General features: G+C 32.6%; 1 protein-coding gene and 1 long non-coding RNA gene across 2 annotated transcripts in view; one reads left to right on the forward strand and one right to left on the reverse strand.

Annotated features, from left to right (window-relative positions):
- The window catches only part of LOC120623248, a 273,880-nt gene that overhangs the window by 194,455 nt on the left and 58,447 nt on the right, over positions 1-20,978 (forward strand). The window lies entirely within an intron of this gene.
- Positions 3,611-4,024, reverse strand: LOC120623253. Its single transcript, XR_005658700.1, has 2 exons — positions 3,970-4,024; positions 3,611-3,683 (listed from the first exon to the last, which is right to left on the reverse strand). It is a non-coding gene; the product is annotated as an uncharacterized LOC120623253 (long non-coding RNA).

Here is a 20,978-nt window from a genome sequence, read left to right on the forward strand (position 1 = left end):
ATTGTAGATTACTACTTGTTCTGTGTTACTATTATTATACTAATGCCTAACTGTTGCCCGTGACTTCGTCCGCTTTTGTTTTCTAAAGCATTTCTTAGGAAAGCTGTAGTTATAGATACAGATATTTTTAAGTTCTTATTCTTTAAAATTAACTTTTTCAATTAGATGTAGCCCTTCAATTCTCGCTTTAATTAAATGTCCGATTGGAATGAATTAAAAAGTATTTTACAGCTTTACAATACTCTTTTATTTAAATACGAATCAATATTGCGATACTTATGTAACCCACTTTTGTTTTTCGGGTGATTTAATAGAATTTTCGAACACAAAAGTTGATATTGTGACTTAACTAAGATATATTCTCTCCCGGACTTCTTTGTAGGCCATAATAAGTACTCTAATAACATAGCACATATTTTTATGTAATCATAACATGAAATTTTGCTGCTTTGGATTATTAATGAAGGATCCCCAATTTTTAAAAAAAAAAATCATATCCTATGTTACTTCATGATAGTTTAGCTTTCTTTTGGCGATGAAAATAACAAAAAACTTTTCTCTTTATATTAGGGTTTTATTTAGGTTGGGCCTAAATTCTCTACCCTATAAGATGAAAATTAAGTCACTAATAAGGAGGGTATTAATTAGATGATAATGATGATTTTACAAGAAAAAGTTGTAGTACTAAAACCCGATTATTTGATTCTTATCCAATATGTTTAAGCTAATATGACGTCTAAAAGCCGGATGTAAAATTAACTTTTAATTCAAATCATATCTTTGGTTTTACATTACCAACCTTTTGTTACAAGAAACATTAAAGTCGACCCACGCGTTTCGCGCGCCACAAAATAACAAACTTTCATAAATAACCATTACGTAGTCGAGTAAAAAGGGCGTTGCCGTCTCGTCACTTCAGCTTGTTTTTTTTCCATATTCTCACAAAACCTCGAACTATCGAATGTATCAAAAGTTTGAAACTCTGGGCGCATTGTTTTTGTTCCATCATGCCATGTGTTTGAAGACTGTTGCAAACAGTATAGAAAATACGGTGCTTTGTTATTTCACAAATGATTCGTTACCACAAAGCTAACAAAGGATTTTTTCAGGCTTGAAATTGAATAACATCTTTTGTTATTGCTATTTTTACCTACGAAAGGAAGCGATATTAAGCGATTGGGGAACGAGGTATATGTTTGCTGTTACCTTTTTTTCTCATAAAGTATAAAGCCTTGTTGCGGTTTTACCTATATTCTTAAAACGTTTATGTTTATTGTCAATTACTACACTGATGTTGAGGATTTTAATGTATAAAATTGATTGGGTACTTGTTAGAAGACATAAGAACTCAAGCTGTAGCAGGTGCCCATAGCTACACCAGAAAAATAGAGTAAGGAATGAGGGTTGAACTAACGTAGTTGGCCCCTCACATTACTGTTCACCTTTTAGTCATTGACCTATATTGAGGTTTAAGATGGAATCTTTGACCTAACATATTACCTGCTTATGTCGTGCTGTTTTTATACTTAGAGCTAATATTTTTTATACTTAGAGTAGTATTTCCACCAGCGGTTTTTTTCCGGGTTACATAAAATATCTAAGTAACAGCTATAATATTTAGAGTATTATAGTTTATCGTGATTTATTTAAATTGTTTAAGTAATAGATTAAAGCACTAAATGCAAGCAAGCAAACAATGTAGTACCTGCATTGTACCAAAAAAAGAGTAAGCATCAGAATAAGTATCAATAATGATTTTCTTTGCATCAAGGACGTCATAATTAATTATGCATTTATATAAACGCATTAAAGTCCGGATAGCAATTAAATCTGACATTTCTTAAATTACTTAAATTCATGAGCAATCGCTTGTCATATTTAGTTAAATCCTACGGTCTAATCGGCAATACACGGTTAAGTCGTGCGCCCTTATGGTGCTCTTTAAACGCTTTAGCATCACTGTTTAGCCGCAACGACTCGGTTATCTTGTTTTTTATTAAACATTCCAAACGCAGTAATAAAATAGTAACATAATTAGTCTATGTTTAGATGTTGCAGAATTTACAAATAACGAAAATGAGTATAGGTAAAAGTCATTCGTAATCATAAATTGAAAAGTTTGCGCATATTAACACACTGTTAGCTTGCATCTAACTATATTTGGTCGTGGCTTGTGAAAATAATGTTTAGATACGCTAACGTGCATAAGAGCAGCGTGGGCGGTGGAGTGGAGGATTAATGCTCTTTCCTATGAAGCGTATGGTCATCTGAGTAGGGGAGGCCGGGGCTGAAAGTTCCGATTTTCAAATAACATGTAATTTTATGATAAAAAAATAAGATTTTAATTTTTAATATTTGATTTTATTAAAAAGTCTTAATCGGTCTCTGTAATAGTGAAGTCATTTCTGCTAGTTTCTCAATATATTTTTTTGTACAGGCATATTTTTGCATAATTTTGGAAAGGAACATTTAACCCCACTTTGGGGCGAGTTGTTCCATGTGTGGGGCAAATTGTTCCACTTGGATAATTTAAATAAAGTAAAAGGATAATATAAGGTTTCTTTGAAATAAAACAATAATTTCTATAGTTACGTTCATTACGTTGTTATGAAATAGTATAAACTTTAAAAAAACAATAAAAAAAAATTACTAGCTACATCTAGATTAACATTTTGAAATGTTGACACTTCCATAACTGAACTTAAAAAAAGATAACAGAATATAACTGGCAATCTTCAGATAAATATTTCTTTTAATTCAACTGTAATAGAGATTCATCAAGTTAAAAACCTTACAAACATAACTGCACTTATTTTAACTACATAACAAAATAGGTAACCTTCTTGCAAACGCTTCAATAATAAATTTAATGGAAAGTGAGATCAAAACTTACAATTATAATAACTAAACAAATAACGTCAAATTATTTATCACCTTGAGGTTATCAAATTATTTTTATTAAGTGAAATAAAATTACAATGAAGACAAGTCATCAGTCTTGTTTTAATCAGTCGTAATCAACTTTGGTAACTTTTATTCTTATTCATCGTTAAATTCTTCATCTGACTCACAGTTGGGACACATATAAGTAATGTTATCAGTTTCATTTATACATTTAACATGTGCCCAATTTTTACACAAGCTACATTCTATCCACTTTTCTCTTGGTAGTGAATTTGAATATGAATCACAACAAATTATGCAGTACCATTCCAGAACCTCATCATCACTATCACTCTCGCTTTCTTGTAATACTCTTCGTTTAGCTTTTTTTGAGCTTTTCCCTTGCCTTTACCTTTTTCTTTATTATTGTTGTTTTCTTTCCCCTTGTTGTTGTTCCCCTAATTGCTTCGTCTTTCCTTGATTTCTTCTTTACCTGTTCTTCAGCTAATGCATTTTTTCTGGCGTGTCGGTCAAAACAGCTGTCTTTCTAATACGGCGTTTTGTAGCCATCTGCAATCTTGGGGATGCCTTTGGTAAAGGCTTTACAATTTCAGGATTAAACACAGCTGAAGCATTCATCTTTACTGGTGTAAATTGAAGTTCTTGGGCACTATTAATGGTTAAATCGATGTAATGTCATGTGGCAAATTTCCAGTTGTATGACAGCATTGGCAGCTTGACGTAATAACGTTTCGGATATTTTCCCTCTCTCAGTTTTCCGTTTGTAGGTACGTACCATCCTAAAAAAATGAAAAATATACTGTAAAAATGTATAGAAAATTTAAGGATCGATTGGGGTAAGTTGTTCCGGGGAACAACTAGCCCCTTTGGGAGGGAACTTGTAGCCCCAAATTATATTTTTGGATAAAAACTGTCATGCTAGCAACTTAACAAATTCAATTGAAAAAACATTCAAGCTATAAAATACCTCACAAATGCCACTCTAAAATTGGAAAGATGCACATAAATCGGTCAATAATAAAGAAAAATAGACCAAAAAGTTTAATTACGAAAAAATTTACTCACGTGGTGTTCTAATAGCACAGTGCACACAGCCACTCTTTCGCCGCCGTCGAAGCAACTGTCGGAACAACGTGCCCCGGGAACTTCCAGCCCCGGCCTCCCCTACTATGGTATCTATTGAGAATGATGACACAGTTTGTAAGGATACACTGTCAGGTGTCATATTAATGCTTTAATTAAATGTAAGTTACCGATGCTACCGCACTTACACTAGTCAACATGACTATAATAGCTAAATACACCTTACAATGTTGGGGAGAAAGTTCTGTTTGCGTTTAGTCCAACATTGAGCGTTGAAATGCTGACAATTAAATTCCTTTGTTTGAGTACAAAGTAGTGACTTGCTTTCGATATTGAAATTTTGTTCGTTCCGACTTAACAACAAAAATAATAAATTAACAAACATTTCCTTGTTTTTTTTAACGTCAAAGGTAAAGATTGGGTTAGGATCCATAATAGTTGAGATGTATTTTGAGCTTGTTTGCAAACTTGGTTTAATATCGTAGCGCTTTACCTTTTATAAACGATTCATTATTTGTGAAATCAAATAAAACGATTGTGAAGAATGGTCATTACAGTTAAAGTCTATTCAAACATTTCACAGTTTCCTACGTTTCGATACGTTTGGAAATGGAAAACGTCATACAAAGAGCCGAAGAAACTGTCTTAATAAAGTGATAAACGACTAAGACACCGGGAGGTCTTAGTCGTTTATCTTCTTTGCATCGTTTGAGTCCATGTAGGACTGAGGGGCTTCGATAATGCAGTCGTATTTATATCAAAATATCCACCACCTCAATGTCATGAAAATTGGTTGTTAATCAAATATAATTTTAATTGATTCTTGAAAATTATTTATTAACTATTTAATAAAATATCTGGCAAATATGAATTTATAGTTATCAAAAGTTTTAAAAAAGTTAAAGTTTTTAAATATTGTTGACCCGACACAGATAATAAACGAGATCATGAGAATAAAGAGAATGAGAATTCAGTGAAACTGAACTAATTATTTACCCACTTTATAAATTTACGGTAACATGAGCGATTGTGCAGTAAGTTCGACGTGGGTAATAATATCCTTGTTGGCCTCAGTAGTAAGGGTGACATGATCTATACAAACTGTAACGACGTTGTCTAGACGATATAGGCATATAACACGAGATCAAAATCATCATCTATTCTTCATCATGTGCTGTGGGATTACTATTTACTACCATAACTGAAAGTTGTTCTTTATGTCATACGTGCGTATACGTGTATACGTGTATATGCGTCACGAAAATAGTGATTAAAATTTCAGAACAAGGGCGACATCAATTATAAATAATAATAATTGTAGTAAGCCCACAATGTAGTAGAAATCAACAAAGAAATAAGAAAGCCGGGTACTTGTTTTAATACTATCTAGGTAAAGCCATTCTTATCAAGCTTTTAATCGTTTATGTAATCTACTAGATTATAATAGATAAATAAAAATAACTATAAAAGAGGACAAAAGGTATACACAGTGGAAGAAATTCATATATTTTCTCTGTAAGGGAAACGATTTATCACCACGTAAATAGGGCGATACTAAATATCGTAGTTTTGTATGGGTCTGGTATAATGTACCTACCTACTCATTTTGCTGACGCTCAGAATTTTCATGTGATAAGGGTCCGTTTAATTAAACGAAACTAAGTTATCGTTAAGCCTCAATAACCCAATAGTTAGGGAGTCAACTGAACTGTGAGGGGCCCTGGGTTCAAATTTAAGACTATTGTTTTTCTGTTATCCACTGCCGATAAACTCGTAGGAATCCGAGCACCGTGTGTAGACCAGCTGTATTATGGAAACCGAGTCTTTTTTTTTTATTTATTACAAACAAAATATATTGCTTCCTTCCTATTTTTATCCCGAAAAACGGGCTTTTTCTGAATCTCAAAACAACACAGGCTAAATAATGGACAACAACTTGACCTACTAACTGCTACTACTTTTATTATTAAGAATATTTTACGAAAAAATATTGTTTAAATCAACAAAAATCCCTGCTGTTTAAACGTATCTTTTTTCCATGGCAAGGTACCCAAGTCGGCGACTCATCCCAGTGACAAGCACTTTTAAGTTTCTGCAGTAAAGCACCTACTAATGGCTCATTAGTGTTCTTTCGTAACTCCTTTCTTGCCTACCGTTTTATGCGAGCTTAATTAATCCGTGTCGTACATTGTGTTCCAAATGAGTTTGATATTAAATTACATATTTAATTATTTTTAGAATGGCATTTTTAGCTTTCTGAAATAGGCTTTTAACAACTGCAAAAAAAAACGATATATTGGTGAGATACTGGAGAAGGCGTGGAAACTCTGCAAACATTAGAGTTATTTTTGGTTTTGTTATACTAGCTTTGTAAAGAATCTTCTTGATTCTTTGTATGAGCTAGTCCATATTTGAAAAATTACGTTAAATTAGAATTCAAATTTAAAAATGTTTTATTCATGTAGACCTTATTACAGGCACTTATTTGACTTATAAAGCGTTCATACATCTAACATGTTAACACTAATGTTAGGTGATGGTGATAACTGCATCTGCAAGTTAACGAACTTAAAACTATAGCTAAGAGGGTTCTAATCGCGCCCTGGTCTAAGAAGAGCCCACAAAAAACATAGCCAGGTTTTTTTGCTATCACCATCCTACAGCCGAGTTAATGTTTGGCTATAAAGTTAGAGCAATTTATATCCAACTTTTTTTATTATACAGGTAATCGTTAATATTATAATAGGATTTTATATAAGCTTACGTTTTATATAAACTTTGAACTTATTGAGAGACATCTTAAGGATTTCATCTGGTAATTTGTTATAAAATGATATACCCTTAAGTGAAGTAAGTTACCCTTAAATGAATTACTAATTTTTTGCAGCCTAGTAAACTGCACTACAAGTTTATTTTTACTTCTAATATTAATATCATTACAGTCCACTTTCTTTTCAAATTTTGTTATTTTTTATGTACATAAATTAAATTTTCATAAAAATAAAGCCGTGGTTCTAATTTTAATTAAAGCAATTAAATATCACTTGCTTTAAAGGTGAAGGAATCCTGCATCCCTTAGAGTTCTCCATACTGTTCTCAAGTGTTTGAATCAAAGTGAAGTCTACCACTGCACTTGGCCAGCGTTATGGACTACGGCCTCAACCCTTCTCATTCTGAGAGGAGAACCGTGCTCTGCAGTGGGCTGGTAATAATAATAATAATAAAGTTAGTATGATTGAGTTGAACTTTTAATTTTTTGCAATCTGTTACGAATTTAAATTTCTCATCTCTACGATTAGGGAAGATTACTGATACGTTTACTTCTCGCTGGTAGGTACATTTATTTAACGTGATGGCGTGCTGTGAATAATCGTTTTTATTTACTCATTATATATTTCATCAAAATCGCAACCGCATTTAATAATTTTATTTAGTCTCTTCGTATAGACTGACGAAAATATTTAATCACGTTTCGTATCGACAAGTATTTGTATCAAAATACCCACTAACATTACGTGACATAAACATTCCCGGTCAGCTAAATGAGATTATCGCGTCTCGTCGTTGTCGTACGGTATGAAGACATTTTTTCACATTCACTTTCGGGGGACTAAGTTTCGGATTTATGTGCGTTGATTTAAGCCATTAAAATTAACGAAAGGTAAACATAGTGAGGAAACCTGCGTGCAATGTATATCAACATTACAACTATACTTAAGAAATGTTGATTAAACACGAAAATCTTAGTTTAAAATCTTTAATGTATATCAATCCGCACTTAGTCAGCGTGGTAGACTATACTACTTAACCCTTCTCTTTCTGAGAGGAGACCTTTGCCCTGTAGTGATCCGGTTATTTGTTGATGATGATGATGATGATACAAAGCTAAATTATTAATTTGGTACTAAAAGCATTGCGGTGTTCAGAAGAAAAGCTTAAGTAGTAATGCAATAAACTCCATTTGTGTGTACCCGACTCACACTAAACTAAAACACATCCAAATGCATAGAAAGAGAGTTTAATAATTCCTTCATTGATTTAATATGTTACTACTGAATTCCTTACATAATACACGAACTGAAACAAACACGGATAAAGTCGCAGGCAAAAGCTAGTCTCAAATAAAACTGAATTAATAGGCAGTTCGTCTAATTCCAATTAATTATAATCGACGAACGGCTAAGTTGAAAAGTTTTGATTGACTCATCAATCCTAGACAAATGATCTATTCTGAGGATAAGTGACCGAAATTAAATCCTTAACACTTAAAGCAACCCCAGATTTGCTAAAACCGAGTTAAATTACATTCAAATTTCTTCTTTTAGTATTCACTTTCTCATTTTTTTCAAGTTTCCGGTTAATTTTGTTTTATAACCGATGTATTACCGGTTTCATAATTGAACGAACCGAAATGCTATTCGAGCGACCGATTTCATAACGTTTATTAAACCTAAATTACCCGGTTTATGCAAGACGCACTAGTCAGTCAGTCAGTCAGGGTCGTGAAGGACCGTGACGCGTGCGAGTCCTACTTCGCTGCAAAATACAAATACATAGTATAAATAATACATCATTTTAAAAAGATTTGTGTCGATTCTTATAAATCAAGATGTTTAAATAGAGAAAACTTAATTTTAAAGATATCTACTAAATTTGGATAAAAATTACTTAGGTACCCATTATATGACTCCACTTATGGCAAATTTTAAAGAAAAAGCAAGCTTTTTAAGAAATATGTTGTGCATGGAAGGAATAATTTATGACCATTTAGCTTTATGTTCTGCAAATCACAAAAAAAATCTTAAATTTAAGTTCGTAAAACCGGTTAATTTCAATCGCTTGAGTGAAATTAAATAAGAACCGGTTTCTCTGTTTAACCAGATAAAAACGAAACCGAAACCTTAACCGAAATTATTCCAATACCCCCGGTATTGGAGTTGGGCTAATGACCGAAACCGGTTTGATTCGGTTTCTGAGCCCTGATTAGTAGTTAACGTACTAGTGAGGTACTTATCAAATCTTGTAACGAATTACTGTAAATCTTTGTCCAGTTTTGGCAACATGATCAGCCGCAGAAACTCTAATGTCCCAATGTTGGGCATGAGCACCCTTTCATGAGAGAGAGTGAATTAGAGCATAATACACCCATTACACTAATTCAATGGAGATAGCGGGCCAAACGCTATCGTTTCGGCACGTAGTATTACGTATCATCATCTCAATGTGCATTGCACTTTATTCGGAATACATTTATGTCAAGGCCTTTGTTTCTAGCTCCGGGCTGCTCTCAAGTGTTAAATTAATCATAAGGCAAGTCCCAACACTGACATCTTTACTAAGACGAGTAGAAGCATTTAGATATTTTTATTATTTTAGTATTGTTCTAAGTCGCGTTTGCGCCAAATTAATTGCTAATCATATTTACAGTGGTAGGTAAAGTCATAACACAAATGAAAAATGTCAAAATATTTAGGAAAATGTACATATATGTATATGTATAAATCAAAAACCAATTCCAAATATTTAGTGTAAAAATAGATTGTTGCTATAGTATAGTTCAGAGGTACAGATATAACCGCAATCGACAAAATTAGAAAAGTAAGGTATATTCCTAACATTCATTGGCCTTACCGGTATATGCTTATTGTTATATGTTTATGTCTTATTTGGATATTCATATATATATATATGTTATATTTGTGATTAGTTATATCTTATTTATTGCACGACCTACTTTATATCTATGTTTTTCGTTTTTCGCCTTTGGTGTTCTGAAAGATATCGCTATGTAGCGATAAGGCCACGAAATTTTTCCTGTTTTGCTTTATGTTTTACATGTTTATATCTCTTTCTTTGGTAATAAAAGTGTATTCATTCATTCATTCATTCATCGTTGGGCATCACAAATAAATGTGAAATAACGTCGGAATAGTTAGTTACACAGTGTTTTATCACGTTCTGACATAGTCAAAGTGTTAAAAAACTTTGAAATCCGCTATTATATATAACCGGTATTCCACGGTTATTTGGAAGGCCACTTATGCTTAGGACGTTTTCAAGGTCAGTACAAAGCCTCAGTACTATATCATCGTCTTTCGGAAGTGTACGATACATATTACCTATTTGATTCGTGACAAAGTATTCAAGCTAAATGTAAAAAAAATGTTCTAGTAAAATCTCTTTGTCACGTTACTAGCGACAACCCAGTTAATCGATAACGCAATCCGTGTTTCCAATAAATGTCTACGTCAACTGGCGGTTTGCAACATTATCCAGACTCAAACATTTCAAGCAAATATTCACATGAAAAATAAAATATTCCCTCCGAACTACAAGTAGAACGACTTGACTTTTAAAAAGTGCTAGAGTAAGCCTACTTGAAATAAATGAATTTTACATCATCTTTAAGCATACGATAGCGATTCGTTTGGACTAAGACTAGTAAAAAATATTCCTCGCATAATAGTTTAAGCAACTTAAGAATATAGTTACAAGAAAACCTTTATTAAGATAAGCTGGTTTTGGATATTGCTATGGCCAAGTATATATGCAAAAAGTTTTTTTAGGTGTGTTTGCACGTAATCGCGAATTCACTTAATTATTATATCCACGTGATTTTATATCAACATTGTTCCAGTATATAAGACAAACGCTCTGTTACTACTGTGCAACATTATAGTATTGTGTTAAAAGGAGAATAAATAAATTGTCATTGTCTAGATTTATTTTTAAGTATTACCACGCCACCTACCGAAAAAGATCCATGACAAAAGAAAACTATTTTTGGCCACCGTACTTAACATCCCAATCGCCATTCATGCTATTTTCTTCTACAGCCCTACTTATGTAGATATAGTACCATCTACAAAAGGTCTATCTAGTGAACTCTCACCGTTTTCATCTTATAGGTTTTTCCTATTACGCGAGGCGTGCGAGGAATCTCAAGTATCTTAATTTCGAACTAACGATCATCTAATCGTTTAGGAAAAGCCGTTTTGGGATAAATCATTGAATTGGAAATATCTTGCTGAATAAGAATTGGTATTTATTCAGGAGTGAATGTAGAATGCTTATTGAAGAAGGCTTTAAGTATTGAATAAGCCTCTCATTCGTAAAGTAGGTATATCTTTTGAGGAACCTTGAAGCACTTTTAGGAATGCAATGTTGGCTGTTCTACCAATCAAAATAATTAAAAAAAAATAAGATACAAACCAAATAACAACAAACTCATTTATCAACTTGAGAACGCAATAAGTACCAATATTTTTGGGACACACGGTTTACTAGGAAAACTCATTAAACTTTATGAAACTGCATGGAAAACTTCATTTAAGCAAAAATATGATTTAGATTGGCTCGCTTAAACCAATGTCCATTAGTAGACACTTATCCAATTTGGAACTGAATAAGTTTAGAGGATACCAACATCAAGATTAAGTATAAGCATTATGGAAAGAAAATACAGACAAAGATTGTAGATGTGGGTGATCCTTCTTCATCTAAGACGCCTTTTGAAAATGGACAAGCACTTGTACTTATGTAAACCTTATCCATAATAATTTTCAAAATACTAAATTGTAGATTTAGAACGGTAATAGGTACATGATGGAAGTACAAAATATTTGCAATTTCTATTCTTGCAGTCATAACTCTTCGACAACTGGTGTACGCTTGACCGCAATCTCATCAAGTGATGATGCAGTCCGAGATTAAAACGTGCAACTTGAAAAATGATTGCGTTTTTGTAAAAATTCATACGTTCCTCTGGCCTTGAATATCAATCCTAAAGCCCCTACTAGCCCCTAAACTTTCCACTTGACGAGTTCACCATCTACTTATATAGAAACCTTAAGATTTTTGTGAAATATATAAGTTTGCATCTCTTATGTCACATACCAACGTGAAACCAACGCTAACAAAGCTAATTTTAGAAATTTGGGCCTTGAATTTATTTCATTGCTTTCATTCTAAACTTTAGCTGCATGCAGTTACCAAGTTGTCATTGGCGCTTTGCCAAAGAGGGTTTCTAAAGCAATGAGAACATAACATCTGGATCATGATTGTCAAATAGATCATATCAATATCTAATCTACCACATACCCTAAAACTTACTATGTTATTGTAAATTTCACATCCATGATTCGTTTTTCTCGTTACGATTCTACATTATGGGATATTTATATCTATTGCTTACGCTAGTGAACTATTAGCTTACGTTTTATAAAAACTTTGAATTTATTAAGAGACATACACACAGACAATATATATAAGTGCACAAATTATTTCCTGCAGGCTTTCCTAGAGGTATATGTGTAAATACCGTTCTGTTATTGTTTTCTCGCAACAATAAATATATATAATATATATCCCTGTATATAAGTATATATTTTGTATTTCAATAAATATAAGTATATATTTACTCTAATTAAGGCTTGTACATATATTTTTAAGACGTAGGCTTTGTTCTTTTAATTAACTTTTTGATATCAAATCCGGTATGAGGGTAATTGCAGTACGCTGGAAATTTGTGTAATTTACTGCTACTCGCAAAACGGTTTTATATTATATTTCTGTGAAGAAATTTTATGCCGGATTCGTACGTACGAAATCTTTTAAACATATTGTTATACCACCCAGATCATGCTGTGAAGCGTCAATGTTACTTAAATTTGGAATGTGTATGCAGTAGAATGTAAAATATTATAATATTTATAGACATAAATATTTATAAAAGCTCAGTAGCGGTAGGTACATTTAATAACCTACGAAGCTAACGTAATCCGCAACTATGCCACGTGAATCGGTCCTTACGTAGATAATTTGCATCTAAAGTGGGGTAATCTGGGTAAACGTGTACAAAGTAATGTTTGCTCTTAGCGCCGGCAATTTAGCCAGGCTAAATGTTGTTTTAAACGTTATCTCGGCCCTTTCCAATTTATAACCTATTTAATCTTTTTTCCCATTTAACAACGAATTTATTTCAGAAAGAACTTTTTCCAACACCTTCTGAATGTAAGTATACAATTTTAATAGACTTTAGTTGAAAATAATTTTATTACTATACTTAATTTGCAACATTTAAGACACGCCCAAATAAATAGTTTCTCCAATGGAATCGCAATTGGGAGTTATTTTTAATACGGCACTGAATTTATACATATATAAATATATTGTATATTATATATTAAATAGACTACGTCCTAACAATGAAAACTAACAAAAAGCTGGTAATGAAGTTGAAACTTTAAGCTCTAAACCGTTTTATTAGGTGATTAGTTTATATTAAAGTAATGCTATGAAACCAGGCATAGTAACTTTGTGAAGTATCCTATCTTCCAAGAACTTGCTTACATTAATACTTTCATGCAAAAACTTTATTTGGTTAATATGAATTATTATAATTTTTTTTAGTAGTAGTAGTAGTCAATACAAATTTGATGTATTTGTAATGTTGTCACTACTTAAACATTTCTCATATTAAGATGTTCCGCTGGCAAGACAGGACCACACACTAGATTATTTAGAAAGGAAATTAGCCTTTATTCTAAAAAATATGTGTTTAGATATATCTGAGATTTCTACTTGGTGATAGAAAAGATTTTTTGCAGGTAAAAGTAAATTTTACAAATTTACACGTCCGTATACAGAATCGCTATCACCCCTCTGTGCCGGGGGTCGATAGAAGCCTGTAAAATAATTTGAATAATTAATACTTATATTCATTCACCAAACCCAATCAATTTTATTAATTACCGCAGTCTTGGTGGCTGTCTAACGTAGAATCGTATTGGTTACAGATATTGGGTACCTACCTGAAATTCGTATCTTCTTTATCCCACTTCGAAAGGATATATGTAATAGTCTATGTATGTAAGTATAGACGTTCTGCTACTAGGGTAACTTTGATAAATGGCTTGTCAATCGATTTGTCGTTATCGTAAGAGTTTTCTTGGCTAACGTCAGTAAAAATCTAATGTAGTGGATATCATCATAAACACCTATTACCAGCCCATTACAGGGCATGAGTCTCTCTGAATGAAAAAGGCTTAGGCCGTAATCCACTAAGCTGGCCTAGTGTTGTGTTTCCTGCAGGAAATCTTGTCATTCGTAGACTTCACACGCCTTTGAACATGAACGAACATGACAAGCATGCAACAATATTGACCAGATCTTCACGGAATTTGGGCTAAATTAAACAAGTAATACAATATTCCGGTGTGACAAGAATTATTAAAACAGCTTAAGGAATGGCAGAGCTATTTAGTAAAATCGACGAAAACTTTTATCGCATATTCCAAACGAACCTTGTATATGTTGTTGGGATTACAAGAATAGTCCTACATTTTAACCCGTAATGTCAGCTATAGATGAACCAAATTGCATTCAATCCGTCAAGTAAATTTTGCGTGATGTACAGACAAACAGACAAACAGATCAACCTTACCTAACCCTTAGCCTATAAATGTCGCGATGCTGGCCTCATCTCTCATATGGTTTTAGAGCATAGACTTACGCTGCTCCAATGCGACGGGTTTGAGGATAAAGAGATACGCAGACAAAATTCCAAAAATTGTATTTTTTCGTTCTATTGTTTATCTTATTCTCCCCGTATTTTTTTTGCGAAATTTTTAAGGTACAAACACGGCCAGTTTACGATTTTATTAAATGAAAAGATAGATAGAAATAGATAAATCACTCAGAACATAGCATTAAGTAGAGTCAGGTGCATAAAAATACATGTGAATGTGAATTTGTTTTTGCTATTTCATGAAATCCTGTTATGAAATACATAAGTTTAATACTACTACTACTGCTTGCATCTTTGTTAAAACAAAAACATGGACAGATTTGAATGTTTAATTACTAAAAAACCTCAGGGCTTTCCGTCGATTAAAAACAACAGGTAATAAAATTTTCCTTGATACAAACTTTCATCCCTAATATCCACTGAGGTTTCGTGATTAGCCAAAGAGTTTGTAAGTTTATTACGCTGTTCTATATAATGAACTTGATAACAACAGTTAATTTAAACAAACCTTACTTGCTTGTATTTTTTTGCACAAAGCTAATTTTCTATTTATATTCATTTCAGGACAAAGACAGTAGATAAGAATTGAAACAAAATAAAGCTTTAATTGAACTTTTTAGTTCAATCAATAAATAACATCTAATCTGTTTTTTTGTTTTGAGTTAAAATCAGTTCTTCGAAACCTGACCTTCTGCCTTTTAGTCCACAGCACCAACACCTACTTAGACTTTATACAATACAAAACACTTAATACAATGAATCCGAGATCATTAAATAAAATGAATGGACCCCCACAATCGTAAAATGCCAACCGAGAATAATGGCGTAAGTATTGGAAAAATTTTAGGTAGTTACCGCAGAAAATTGGCAATTTACGGCGTATTCACTTGTTTTTTCCCTGTTAGTTTATCGCCTTAAACTAATTTAGCTTCAACAAACTTTATAAGCTTGTTATAGCACCGTAACATATACCCGCATAAAACCCAATGTCATTTATTAACTCACTGTGTCTTAAGCTAAAATAAATGAATAATATTCATTATTCCGTTTAAAAACGTTAACTTTTAAGCCACAAGTATACCATGTCATGTTGATGCATACCTATCCGAGAATACCTATAGGTCAATATTGACAGAAAGATGTTTTCGGACAAAAACTTTTTTTAACTGTCAAATCTCGTAGCAATACAATACTTAAAAATTGTTTTTATTTACTTATATACATTGAAATCTTTAAATGACAACTATAAAGCCAATTAACTTATTTACTAAATGCAATAAGACGTAACACATAGTTACGTGTTAATGTCCCGTTTAAAGAGATATTATCATATGTACACAATATTGATATTCACAGTTACAATGTTTTATGATGAAATAACAAACATACCTTCTTGTCTTTATTCTGCTAAGAAATAAAATAGTAGATAGAACGCTATATAGTCTGAGAGCTATGTAGACGTGTTACACGAGTACTGGCAGAAGATGTAATCTTATTGACATAATGACTATCCCCTCACTTGACCCCCTTCGTTGTATCCTCTGTCCATCTCCAGATTGCTGCACGCTATAAGGGACCCAAACATCAATATTAGTGCAGTAGTTGAATCAAATATAGATAACAAACAAACAACCAGACCAACATGCTATTTTTTATACTTACACCGCAATAAAGGTGTGTTCTTGTGGTTATATAATGACGTTTGACAGAAATGACCGCGAAATTTATCCCTGTCGCAAGTTTGTTTTGAGAAAAGTAATCACCTTGCCGGTCTTTGTTAGTTATTCAGTATGTATTAATTCAGTATGCATGTTAAGTCAGAGGTTAAAGGGTGTTGGCTTTACAAAGACAAATTGATTATAGCAACGATCACTAGCATTGTGAGTGGTTTTTCTAGAGAGCACATACAAAGCCTTTTAGAATCGATGCGAGGCACTTTTCGATTCCCTTGACATCTCAGTCTTTTGACCGGGTCTAAAACCGCCATCTGACTAAGAGTGAATATTGATTTAGAGTACTCGCAGCTCTTCTTGGCTGATAATACAGGTCCACGGGGATCTGTCTTCTATACTCCACGCTTTTCCTGCTGCATATCATATTATGAGGAGCTTTGAGAATGTTGAATGACCTTCAACTTTAGCAGAGTACCACTATAGTACACTATATTAATATGTTTTTTGTAATGTTTTAAATGTAAAAATAAATCAATATACATTAAAGGTCCATTATATTATATTTGAATACAACATTACTTATTATTAAACTGTAACTGGAAGATTTCTGTACATTTAATATATTTTGAAAATTTTGACAGGGGGATGCTTTGTAATCGATGCTGAGTCCAAAACAGATTTTTATTTAATTTTTGTCTGTCTGCCTGTCTGTCTGTCTGTCTGTCTGTCTGTCTGTCTGCCTGTCTGTCTGTCCGGGCATCACGTGAATACTACTCACGGATTTAGATACAATTTAGTATAGCCGACAGTCCGGGTCAACATATAGACTACTTTTTATCCCGATACACAATAAGTTTCCTTAGGGAAATGGGATGGAAGTTTTTATCAATTTTACTTCATAGCTCCCTTAAATTTTTACCGATTTTAATAATTCTTTTTTTATTTGAAAGTGTATACTATCAAGCATGTATTCTGTAGTTTTGAAGAAGATGTGATAAATATTCTCGGAGATAAAGGGCATAACTCTTCACTGATAACAGCAATGCATATGGGAAAACGGATGCAAGCGTACCGCCCTACTAATATTATAAATACGAAAGTTTGTGAGAATGGATGGATGGATGAATGTATGTATGGATTGATGGATGCATGTTTGTTTCACTTTAACGCCTCAACGGATGATCCGCTTAATTTTGGCAGGGACATACAATATAGTCTGGAATAACTCATAGGCTTCTTTTTATCCCGGAAAAGCAAACAGCTTCAACAGGATAGCATCACACTTTTTCCGCAATTGTTTTCAAAATCCGCGCAATTCGCGTTTTAGATAATCATGGTTTTTTGGATAGGCTTAGTTGAGGACCTGAAAAGTTACAAAGGCTACTCTTCTGTCTGTGTGTCTTAGCGAAAAACTACCGAACGGATTTTTGTACGATTTTCACTAATGAACAGAGTGACTCATGCGTAATTTTTTAGTTTATTTTAGTATGGTTTTCTGTAAATTGGCTGAAATATAACGATGTTTGTTAAAGATGTCATACTGACTTGGAGCTTTACTGGGGTACGTAAAATGATTGATAATACATAAAAATAATGTGCTACATGTTTAAAGTCATAATTATTACCTACAAAAAAGTCTGGGAGGCTATATGTCTAACTGTTAGGTCACAATAACCACTTTTTGTTATAATTTGTGAATCAAAACACGGGTACAATCTAAAGATGGTGGCATTCCTATCATGAATATAATCCTTATCCAAATAAGTAGTTTTATAATATAAATTGATTATGTACCTACAAATTCCTCTTTATATTATTCAAATTATACCTATGTTTAGAAGTTACAACGGGTATAGAAATGCTAAAAGCAAGAAAAATTGCGCGGGCAGCTAGTAACTTTATAAAAGAGATAGATGTCTAATTATTAGAAGGTTATCAACATCACATCCAATAACAATTGAGAAAAATGTTCCTAGACTCTAGTTCCTTCAGTTCCTAGATCTGTCGAAACACTGTATTCTCAACAAGGTTAAGGGGTAACAACAATATTTCGCTCCTTATGTAGTTAACATTAAATCTACTAGCACGAAACATTTTATCCACGTTTGTTATAGGAACATATATTTATCCCGCTACGTATTACTTGAGTAGGTATATTCATGAGGTAAATATAGGTTTTCAAAGCAAGTGCTTTACCAGAAAAGTGCAAACTATTTTCGTTACGCTGTAAACAAGATTGCACCTTTTGCATTAGATAAAAAAAAAAGATTTTTATTGTTCTTGTAAACAAAAACAGCTAATCTCACAATACTTACTCTACTGCAAACTCAGTAGGGAACTCACCGGGTCTATCATGAATACCAACATTATCATATACTTCCCGCTTATTATTATAAATCGTTAATTTATTGAGATTATAATTTTGATGCGTACAATTGGCTGAGTGCATATTGATGAAATATAGCCGCAGGTCAAGGTAATGTTGATAATATTTTCAATAAGTTTTTCTCTGCAGCACGCTGTTAAAGTATACTTTATTTTCCAGTTTTAATGAGACAGTATTAACTCTCTCATTAAAACTGGTTACAATGTGGAATTATCAAAAAGTTCTGTCTTATACTGTCGCGAATAAAGGGAAAATAAAAAGTTTAATAATAACGCCGATATCAGTGTACTAACGTCAATAATTCTGTTTATACAACACAAACTCAATATGAAAATGGTTTGTTTTTCTCGCTGCGGAGAACTGCAAATATGACGGTTTTCAAATAACGCAGTTTTTTCACAAAGAGACAATGTTTTTATATTTAGTATCCAATATCTGTATCCATTTATCTAAAATGACAAGTATTTTTATGCACATACTTAGCGGATGCCCGCGTTTTTTTTTTTTTTGATTCATCTCGAAGGAACAGATTATTTGAGAGATATGGGGCAGTAGCAGTAGCAAAAAAAATTAACACTATAAACAAATCGAACACTAAAAACGAATCAATAGTAACCATTACGTTAAGAGAAAAGTTACTAACATACATAGTTTTGTTTATAGTTTTTAAAAATAACTTTTTCTATAAAGTGTAGCTCTAAAACAACTGGTTAGGTGTAGTCCTTAAATTTTTAAAATTGAATGAATGAAAAAGTATTTTATAGCTAAAAAAATACAGCATCTTGTTTTATTACTTAACTTTATGAATTTTACCTCAGTTTAGTTTTTACTAGATCTTTTTGGTTTCAATCAAAAAGCACGATTCTCTTAATGGCAAGAGAACCATTAAATAGAGGTACAAATAATAAACAAAATAGAAAAACTAACAGAAGTACATTTAAAAGAATCGCCTACCATGACCTATATCTCTGCTTCAAAACTGATTGGACACTTTTGCTTTAAAGCCACAATTCTAAAAATAAAGGGATGTAATAACACAGAAACCGAAGCTTAATTCGTTGATTTCGTACGGACAGGCTGAAACGGAGCTTTATTAATGGCATTTTGCTGCCAGCCTGCCCGTTTATATGTTACAGATCTCTATATTCCGTACGCCGTGATATATATATATATATATACATTATACCTTATAACACGGTGCTTAAAAACAAAATATTGAAAACGTCGATTCCGTTAACCGTCTCTCGAACTTGGCCGGTATCATTTTAGGAGCACAATAGATAAACTTTTTTGTTTATTCACCAAAACGTTTGATTTATTATGTAATAAATCAAATTCACTAAATAACAACTTAAATTCCACTCTTTTACAAACAGTATGTTCAACAACATTTGTTCATAAATAATGTAGGCCGCAATTCACAATGCAAATTTATGGATACACATTCAAATATAATGCTGTTGAGGTAAGCCCTCGAAGGTACGGAAAGGATCTTCCGGCTTTCCGTTATAAACTCCAAAATATACTTTTCGGTATTATAAAATTTTAAACGAAGTTAGTGAGTAAAAAACAAATTCTTATCTAAAGTTTGTTAAGGTTTTTATACATATTCACAGTCATTAAAAATCTACAGAATGCAATAGTAACCCTATACCACATTGAAACGGTAATGCAGACAATTTGCATTTAAAGTAGTCTAATTTGGGTCAAAGCGTATAAAGCGATGTTGCCTCTTAGCACCAGCCATTTGCTCGGGTTTATTGTAGTTTTCGAGTGTTTTTTACAGCCACGTTTACCTTTCGTTTCAAGCAGACCACGATATCTTATTCCTGATTAAACGGATTTCAAACAATCATAGTCTTCTCAAACGAGCGACTTTGCCTATTGGACATACTTGTATACCAATATAGGACTAGTAACGATTAGCTCTTTAAGATCTTACCCCCTTTTTAGGTTATATTTATATTTACCCCGTTTATTTTAGGTTATATTTATATTTTAAAGAAACACTATTACTATAATAAAACTCAATCAAAGTAAAATCAAAATTGTATGATATAAAATTTGATATTTATTTCATAAATGAATAATTAATAAGAATAATGATCGCCGTATTGGCTCTTATCTTCCTGATATTTAGTACTGTTTTCAGTAGATTTAAAGAAGTTTATATTGCTATAGAAAGTGGAACCTCAACAATAAGACTACTGTCTTATGTAATAAATCAAATTCATCGTGATGCATTCTACTGAATGCATCACGATGAATTTGATACATACTCTCTAGTTTATATAGTATATATACATATAGCATATTACATCTGATTTATAAAAAAAATTGTTGTCTGTAAAGTCGGCTTACTGACGATAGTTGAAAGTGACAACGTCGTAAGAAAATACTGATG

The sequence above is a fragment of the Pararge aegeria genome, chromosome 4, assembly GCF_905163445.1.
Source record: "Pararge aegeria chromosome 4, ilParAegt1.1, whole genome shotgun sequence".
NCBI classification, from domain to species: domain Eukaryota; kingdom Metazoa; phylum Arthropoda; class Insecta; order Lepidoptera; family Nymphalidae; genus Pararge; species Pararge aegeria.